Source organism: Maniola jurtina, chromosome 6 (assembly GCF_905333055.1).
Source record: "Maniola jurtina chromosome 6, ilManJurt1.1, whole genome shotgun sequence".
Taxonomy (NCBI): domain Eukaryota; kingdom Metazoa; phylum Arthropoda; class Insecta; order Lepidoptera; family Nymphalidae; genus Maniola; species Maniola jurtina.
The window spans coordinates 13,015,479-13,026,029 of record NC_060034.1 but is presented as its reverse complement, the minus strand read 5'-3'; positions in this window follow the sequence as shown (position 1 = coordinate 13,026,029).

The following is a 10,551-nucleotide window of genomic DNA, read 5'->3' as shown; positions in this document are numbered from 1 at the left end:
ATAAGCGGAGCCGCGCCAATCGCTGGTGGAAATTATGGGGCAAGACGTCGTGGCCAAATCCATGGTGGACAGTGAGAGGGCTTGAAAACCGATGGTCTCCTACAGCGAGGAAGTAATGACGCAGAAGGAGGCAGTAGAGAGGTTGAGAGTGGAAGCCAAAAACTCTCATCCCATGCATCGCAGGAGAATCGGGCGCAGGCAAGCTGCGCATGACCGTCGCTTGTACCCTTGAATAAGATCTCTAGGTAATAGGCACGGAGAGTGTTACTCGTGGAAGAGTATGTCCGTGAGTTGGTTTAAGTCTTTAAGCTTCTGGGTTGGAACAGACTTGACATTGACAAAATGACATTAATGACCTCAGCAGAATTTCTCAACAGTTGGGTCTAAAAATAAACGTGAGGAGGACGAAAATCATGTCCAATACTCTTGTTTCGTCCAGTAATTGTTAAGAGCTCTGCAAATTGTAGATAAGTATGTCTGTATACCTAGGACGAACAATCGCGCTATGTATGTCAAGGCTGGAGAAAGAGTTTGCTAAACATGTTGTGAAGCTGAAGTGGGGGTCCCAACTTCCCAAGATGCGACCTCCGGCGTCGGAAGACCCTCCCCCCCCCCCCCCCCCCCATCCCCGCCACTAAGTGAACAGACGACATCAAACAAGTCATAGGGAGCCTCTGGATTCGGGTGGCGCATAACTGAGACGCGTGGAAGTCCTAACAAAAGACCAATGTCCAGCTGTGGGCATTTATCGGTTGATAATGATGATGATGATGATACATCTTGGTGTGAGCATTGCTTGTGAGTTTAAAAAAAGCATTTTTTACTACTTTTAATGCGAACAATTACAAAAAGACATTGGGTGTAATCAATGGAATTTAACATATTGAAGATGGAATATCTCTGCCCCGATGTGATTTAGCCATATGTATTATATAACATTTTTTGTTTGTTTTTTGCTGTTCTGTCATAAAATACCAGTTTTATCGGTGGCCGCAATCCTAAAAAAAGGCACCAATTTTACCCAAACCCCTTTAATTTATTTATTTGTATAGGTCCATACGAATCGGTTGTCTACGTTGGACCCAAATCATGAATCACAAACAATTGCGGAGTGCTTTGTTACAATATGAATGGACATTATTTACCTTTCACTATGCTAAGTGAACCTTTGTGCCGGCGTGAAACCGTATGTGGAAATAGTGTTTACCACCTCTGGTATGTGTACCTTGCTGGTAATAGAATTTCTATCTCCCTAGCAGCACACCCCGCACACTCCATACAATCGAACTGAATCAATTATCTAGTACTACTACCGGAACACCGGTCTATTCGTTATATTCAGATATAGCGTAAGTATTGCTAGAGGTCAAACCACTGCACTTCTATCTAGCAAGGATAAAGTAGCTCGCGTCTTATATTGATAGAATGAAACTTAGTTAGTACAGTGCCTACTGCATTGGGATTTTTGAAAACAGCACGGAAAAGTTCAGAAATGGAATTTTACTCCGTATATTTTGTATTTCGTGACTCTATCTCGATTTTGATGCATTGCACTCTTTTCACATTGCTTGTATGGGTTAAATAATAATAAGTGAGTAATCGAATATAATAATATTATTTAAATCGTGAATGTGTTTAATGCGTACTCTTCGTACTTTATTTTATTTTATTTGATTACAAGTTAGCCGTTGACTGCGATTTCACCTGGTGGTAAGTGATGATGCAGTCTAAGGTGGTAGCGGGCTAACTTGGAAGGGGTGAGGCAGTTTTATTAACTCACTAGCTGATGCCCGCGACTTCGTCCGCGTTGATTTAGGTTTTCAAATCCAGTGGAAACTCTTTGATTTTCCGGGATAAAAAGAGTAACGTGCTAATCCAGGATATTATCTATCTCCATTTCAAATTTCAGACAAATCCGTTAAGTCCTTTTTGCGTGAAACATACACACACACACATACATACATACATACATACATACACACAAACTTTCACCTTTATAACATTAGTGTGAAGTGTGATAGTGTGATGTGAATAGTGTGTTAGTGTGAAGTGTGATATCCCATACATTATAGCAATAAAAAGATATTTTTCGTACTCTTCTGTACAAGTAGGTATAACATGCTTATTCAAGCGCATGAAGAGTAATAAACAAAATAAAAACTTCACTCCACTGCATGCAACCACGGCAATATAGTTCCCTACGACATGGGAAATCCGCGTTAGGAATGCAATTTCCTCTAATGCTTTTGCATTCAATTACACGCAATCCAAGAGAGAAAATTTTTATTGGATTCCCGCATTTCATAAGTCTTCCCACATGCCGTATGGTGTGCAATTCTACATTTTAGATGGTTATTGAACCTCCATTAAGGCTTCTCTTAATAGCGATACCGCAAGGTATCGTCAAGGTATCCGTACGTAGTTGAAATTCCGCGGACACCTACGAAGCGATTTGCTTCCTTGATTCTAATCCGAACCGCTAGAATCCAGAACGCCTTTCCGGCATCAGTTTTTCTCTCCACTTTTAATATGGTCGTTTAAGTCAAGAGTGAATAGGCATCTTCTAGGCAAGCGCTCTCTGTCTTCGGCTGCGTCATCACTTGCTAGCAGGTCTGATTACAGCCAAGTGCTAGTCTATAAATTAAAATAAATTAATTTTATAATTTTATTAATTATTATTAATAATAAGGAATTAATTATAGGTCGAGGCTAGAAAAAAGTGGAGAAGTTCATAGGCATGTAAACATGTTAAATCCTAAAAACTTGGCGGTCATTGAAATTGTTTAAGAAAACGAATGATTTTATAATACCTATTTATCGAGATAACACTCGAAGGTGTTAACCAAAATTTTTCTTCGACTTTTCATGTATACTTTCAAGTAGGTAAATCATTATTCACTTAAAAATCTTTTAATAATACTTTTGGGTAGCGGTAACAGATTTTTATAGTTAATGCTTTGAGCTCCTAGAGTTTATTTTTTTAAATATTGCTGTAACACATTCAGACAGACAGATGGACTAGACTAAACTACAAGAGTTTCTAGTTTTACTACGGAATTCTAATAAAAAAGACCTTCGCCTTACCTTGTCCTTGTTACATAAGGACGTGGTTACAAACATAGAGAAGATAGGATCCGTAAAATAGGCCTGTAATGCCCGATGGAGGACATGAAACTCCAAGATTTGGTCATCAAATTAATTACAATGTGGCGACCAGAGTCAGCAAACTGTTGTCGTTACTTGCACGTGGTTTGCTATAATGAAGTAACCGCAGTGCCAAGCGGAGCGATTATACCATACTAGCGAATATCCTCACCCTAAGGTTGCCTGGAAGAGATCGCTATTTTAGCGATAAGGCTGCCTTTTGTACAGGAATACATTTTGTTATAATTTCATATATTTATAATTTTATCTTGGTGTACAATAAAGAATATTTTACTTTTACTTTGCTTTATCCGACGTGAGCTACTACGCTCAAAAAAAATGCTTGGTTTGCATTGTTTAGTGGTCTAAAATCATCTTCACATTATTGCCTTTCTGATGAAACCGGTTTGGGGCACATCGGTCATATTTTAAAGTCTGTAACGGACATAACGTAGAAAAATTCTGATGCCTATAACACGAGTGTACAACTAATTTTAGGCATCAGCGGCTTAGCCTAATTTTTGGTTGTAATTTTATGGTGAAACAAAAGATTTATTTATTTACATTTTGTGTTTTATGTATTAGGAGAATAACAGTTTACAGGTTGTGTATCTTAAGGTATAAAACCTACTAATACCTACTTCAGGGAAAGGCAAAGATGTTCAAGGACTTTGTGACGTTCAGTTCCAAAAACACAGTACGAATCATCATACTAACACAGAAATTCAATCGACTTCATTCTAAAAATACTACTTCTTATACAATACTTTTTACTATTATAAATTCGAAAGCGTGTCCGTCTGTGTTTCAAGCTTTACTGGCCCATCCATTTACCCGATTTTGGGCAAAAAGTATACAGATACTCGCAGCTTGCATCCCAGAGTCGGATTAGGCTGTTATTTGTTCCAGAAAATTAAAAACTTCAGGCAGATTTTTTACAAAACCTAAACCCACGTTTACGTTAGTCGCGGGCATTATAAAATTTTATTTTATAAAGGACTAGCCGATGCCCGCGACTTTGTCCGCGTGGATTTAGGTTTTTTGAAATCCCGTGGGAACTCTTTGATTTTCCGGAATAAAAAGTAGCCTATGTGCTAATCCTGGATATTATCTATCTCCATTCCAAATTTCAGCCAAATCCGTCCAGTAGTTTTTGCGTGAAGGAGTAACAAACACACACACACACACACACACACACACACATACACACACACACACACATACAAACTTTCGCCTTTATAATGTTAGTGTGATAGCTTGGATTCCGGACACAGATATAGCCTACTTTTTATCCCACTTAAAGTTCCCGTGGGATTTCGAAAGAACTTAATCTACGCGGATGAATTCGTGGGCATAATCTAGTAAAAATATAAACGCTAAAGCCATAGTCCTGTGGTCTAGCCCGAAGCAAAGTACATAATCCTCAGTTGATCGATGGGGGAGAGACGTGTCGTCATTTTACTGCGTGAGTGCGCGTATATCAGTACTACTGAATTTAAATGGAATAGTTACTGGAGGGCTTAGTAGGATAAGACTTAGTTACAAGATTCGTACAAACCTTAGTACTTATCTGAACTAGTATTATAAAGAGGAAAGATTTGATGGTTGGTTTTGTTTGTTTGTAATGGATAAACTCAAAAACTCCTGAACCGATTATAAAAGTATTTCACTTATAGAGAGCTACATCGTCATCTAAGTAAAATAGGCTATATTTCATTTTCAAAAACATTAGATATTCCTACGATTTGTCTATGATGACGTCTCAAGACTACAGTATCCATGGAAAGAAATTAGTGTAATTCAGTACAGTTCAGCTGTGTTTTAATTTCACTTCCACTGCCTATTTTCCAATAAATACAACGATAAGATAGAAGGTTAACATTTAAGGTTATATTCTTATGACTTTATCACAGTATAATGATAAACAAAAATCTCCAGAAATAAAACCTTCACCTAAAATTAAGTTAGTTGGCTGTGTATTTGTGTATAAATGTAAATGTAAGTGCCCAAAGATAATATCACATTCACATTACATACATGCATAGATTTACATAGGAAACAAGGTTAGGACGTTTGGTGCGCCAGCCCGCCCGTTTCACCGACAATTTGCCAGCATTCAGTTACGAATCTACAATTCAGCACACATGCTGTTTAAGTCACATCGCACGTCCGACATAATAATATAGAATTAAACTACAAGGCTTTAGGGTTGTTTTAAGTTCTGTAATTGACTAAGAGCCAGCAAGGGCCACGCCTTCTTTATTTTATAAAAGCTGAAAGTTTCTCTGCGTATTGTACTCAACACAGAGAACAACGATCAGCGACTATGAAGTTTGGATCATGGTGGCTTTGGGAGATAACAGGAGTCCCTAATCACACTATCACATTAATATTATAAAGGCGAAAGTTTCACGCAAAAACTACTGGACGAATTGGGCTGAAATTTAGAATGGAGATAGATTATACCCTGGATTAGCACATAGGCTACTTTTCATCCCGGTAAATCAAAGAGTTCCCACGGGATTTTTAAAAACCTACATACACGCGAACGAAGTCGCAGGCATCAGCTAGTAGTCTATATTAAATTAAAAAATTGAAATCGAGTGAATTTAAATTTTTTAAACTGCTAAACATGTTGAAAATCGAAGTCTGACTGAACAGTTTTTTTTATAGTAATTAAAATTAGTGGTGTAGTGTTAGCTCAACTGTAAATTATTAGGTGTAATTAAATTTGAATTTACGTTATGGATTACAGGAAAGGGTTTCGACATAACTCCACCTCGCTAATTCTTCGAGACTTGTTATCGCTCCATGAATAAATGATTTTTCCAGATTTTCCTGTTTTAAGTTAACCGGTTTATTTTAATTTAACATTCGAGTAATCTTTTAAGCTGCTTTGTATAAATACGACTCGTTTTTTATGCCGAAAATTAATAATAGCGTTCTGATTTGTGTTCAAAGGTCTAGTTCCCACAGTTAATAAAACTTGTAGAATTTAAAACAAGGGAGTAACTTTTCCAATGGAAAAATCTTGCAGATATTGACTTGCTGTGAGTAATTAGACTTTTTTAAAATTTCATTAGAAGCTAGCCCTTGACTGCAATCCCACCTGATGGTAAGTGATGATGCAGATTAAGTTGGAATCGAGCTAACTTGAAGAGGTATGGTACTTTTATTAAACCCATACCCCTTATCATCGAAATGCTATGTACCGCCATTTTTGAAAGCTGCCTGAACATTTACAGGCTCGTTTGATGTCGGATTCCAATACAAGAATCGCCAATCTCGATACAATTTGCCTTTATAGGATCGTTGTTCGCTTGTAGTTCCCATCTGCAAGCAAACTACAAACTTATCAGATGTTGTCGATCGAATGAGGGCATCCGATGAACCCTAACGAGTTGCTGTACTTTTTTTTTATTTGATGGTAAGTAAGTGCTTGGCTTCGATCTCATTTCTGCTAAGTGGCGATGCAATATAAAACGGAAACGCATTGAAACGCGGAGTAGTTATTGCATTTCATCATACGTAGGTATAGGTGCATTATTATCTATACTTATACTAAATCCCAGATAAACTTCTTGCCATCGTTTATTGATGTCCACAGCCAGACGTAGTCTCTTATAGGAACTTCCACACGCAATTGTCTTGCACCGTCTAAATTCAGCGGGTATCCATACTTTAATATTACAAATACGAAAGTGTGTCAGTCTGTCTGTCAAGTTTTCACAGCCCAACAGTTTAATCGATTCTGACGAAATTTGGTAGAGTTAGCTTATATCCCGACGACGGACATAGGCTACTTTTTATCTTAACCTTTAAAAACCTAAATCCACGCGGACGAAGTCGCGGGTATCCTCCAGTTTTATTATAAAAGTATGTCTTTATATGTCCATTTCCGGTGCAATCACTTAAACGGGTCGACAATGAAAGGATGACAGATGTGCAGAGGCAAGTGTACCACTTTAGCATTTATAATATTAGTAATTGTAAAGATAGGTAGTTTAGTAATAGTAATTGTAGGTCGTAAAAAAGATAGATACCTTTTACAAAACTGAGAACTTCCATGTAATCAAATCGTACACTATTCATTGCAGTTTTCCCAATAAAAACGTACATAGAAGTCGTTCTGTTCTAGGAACAATGCCAAGATTTGAACAATCGCTTTTAATTTGATGTTACGTAAGCAAAACGCTTACAATGAGTTTTAATAATAATAATAATAATAATTTATTTATTTAAGAACAAATTTTTACAAATTTTACAAAACAGGTGTATTCATAAACTTTATCAGTTTTTCCGCACACCTGTCGTCGACAATGTGTAGTGCACGTAACAATAATTTAATCTAGTATAACAATTTCTACTAGTACTTACAACTAGACTTATAAACTAACAACATTAGGCTAAATATGGGTTATCAATAAGAATTCTAAATATATGTAGGTAGATAAAAAAAAAGTTGGTAGGTAGGATGGTGCGAATAGCGTAAGACGTGGTAAAACCAGTCGACGCTCACTCACACTACACACGCTTTTGAGTGTGTCTATCACAATGCTCTCCCAGTTCAAAGTCTCTTAGCATTTTTACCCGACTACGTGAGGACCCGAGACATGTTCGCTAATTACGGGCCACATACGAAAGCTCAGAATCACTCTACGAGCGATGGAGAGAGCTAACAAGAACGAAAGCTCAGAATCACTCTACGAGCGATGGAGAGAGCTAACAAGAACGAAAGCTCAGAATCACTCTACGAGCGATGGAGAGTGCTAAGAGCAACCGCCGAGTTTCTTGCTGGTTCTTCTTAGTAGGAACGGCATTCTGAACCAGTGGTAAATTATTTGACGATTCAAAAGCACTTGTAATAGTCTATTTGAATAAAAATCTATTCTATTCTATTCTATGCGGGGGGGACGTTGGGGTCCCAAGGTGCTGGAATGGCAATCTTGCATCAGAAAGCCCAGCATTGGAGTCCCCCACTAGGTGGACGGATGACATCCGGCGTGTTGCAGGGAGCCACTGGGTTCAGGCGGCCCAAGACTGTGGCGTGTGAAAGTCTCTACCAGTGACCTATGTCTTATGGTTGATTATGATGGTGATCATGATGAAATTCAGTTACCTATGGTATTTTACAGCTATGTTTGTATGTTTTATTTTCAAATCTGTCGTTCAAATTGTCGGAACTTACAAAAATTATATCTGAATCTCTGTAATCGCTGAATTACTTAGCGATGTTGTGTTATTTCAATTTGTCTACAAGTGTGAAGGGTTATCGATAAATAAAAGGAAATATGCTGATCGACGGAGATTTAATTTATAAGGAACACTTTAGATAAACAGACACGGGAGAGCGAGTCGTCAAAAGCTGAGAGATTGAGAACAGAGATCGCAAGAGCGACAGATTGCCTAATAACACTTTTTAATACCGATTTACGGCTCTGGCTACAAGCCTTTTACTTATTCGCCTACAGATAAAATATGTTTAGTTTACATTTTACATTTATAACCAACAAAGTGTAAATTCAAAACTTATAACACCCCCAACAAGTGAAGATTATAGTAATTTGAAAAGAGCTGATAACTTTCAAACGGCTGAACCGATTATCTTGGATTATAGCTAACAACACTCTCATTCGTTTAGGTTTAGGTTCATTCGTTTAGGCGCTACGATGTCACAGACAGATACACAGATACACAGATACACAGATACACAGACACACAGATACACAGATACACACGTCAAACTTATAACACCCCTCTTTTTGGGTCGGGGGTTAAAAATGCAAATATGCAAAATAAAATAAGAATAGATTTTTATTTTTTGGCGGCCTTATCACTTTGAATCGATCTTTTTCAGGCAAAGATCGCGTTGCCTGGTAAAGATTGCTTATTTCATTTAGCAAGTTTATTTTATTTTAAAAGGTAGGTAGGTGTACCTACTTTTTTTTTTGTAGAAGATGGCTTGATGACAACTTGGTTCCGTTCCAAAACGTTTTCTGTAGAACCTTTCATAAATATTTACAACCCCGATATCAAGATTCAAATACAAAATTCGCCAATCTTGGTCCCATTTGCTTTTATAGGGACATTGTAAGCGTGTAGTTCCCATCTTAGAAACAAGCTATGACTTTATTTGGCTGACCGAAAGATATCATGCAAACTACGAAATTAAATTTCCTTTCATATTTTTAGCTCGGTAAATGGGTTGTTTGGTATTTTTTTCTCTGTTTTTTAAACATATTATGTAAGTTCATTTTTGTTTTGCATTTAAAGTCGCTGCCCTTAAACTAAGTTACTCTACAATAATTGTTTTGGTTAGATAAAGAAAATGAAAGCGAATTTTCGTACTTTTTGGAAAATAAACTCTTTAAACCTAGGGTTTGTTTCTTATTTTGAAACTGAATCAATAATATTGTCAAGAGACTTCAGCTCCAATCGATTTAAGGCAAATATAAAATGAGAAATAGAGTTACTATCAATCCAAAAGCAGAGGCAAAAGCCTGTGTTGAAGTGAAAATAAAAATAAACACTATTTCGTTCGTAAAATTACTTTCGCGGTACGTAAAAGTTTTTCCATGTACAAAAAGTTATTCAGAGTGACAGTTTTCATGGAGTATGGGCTGACAATAACACCCATTCGTTCGCTATCGTATCGCAGAGGACACAAAGGGATGATTGAAAATAGTCCCCCGTCGAGTACATTGGTGGTAACAGACTACCTTTCAAAAAGCTCGAGTATTGTCAGTAAATGGTTTAAAATAGAGAAATCACAACTCGGAAAACCGATGAACCTTGGAACTCCTTTGTCAAATGTCTTTTGAGGTTTAAACATCTTACTAATATTGTAATGATGTGAAAGTTTGGATGTTTGTTACACTTTCACGACACAATTTTTGGCTGAAAGTAGTAGAGATAGCCTGAATTAGTTTTTATTACGTTACCGGAAAATCAAAGAACTCCGAAACCTATCTCTAGCATCTATCATCATCTCTAGATTTTTAATCTTAACAAAATAATATTATGTGTAAGCTTGGCCCATATTAATTATCTATAAAACATAGTTGGCGCCACTCAAATCATAACATCATATTAGAAGGCGTCATTGATTGGCTGAAGTTGTTCAACATCTGATCGATAAACGTACTGTATATAAAATTCTTATAGTTTTTAGTTGATGAATTGTAGCATAATAAAGGATAATATTTGTAATCGATATATAAGATGAAAACATCTTTATTACTTAGATGATTTGTGAAACGAGCTTGATGATTTGTATATTAGTCACTAAGTTTATTCATTGTACAATTTGGATTGGCCGATAACGATAAGATAAAAAGGGGAGTGGCTAATAAACGTGGAGAGGTTACCTGTAAGAGTGGTTTTAAAACGAGGACATTCAAAAATATA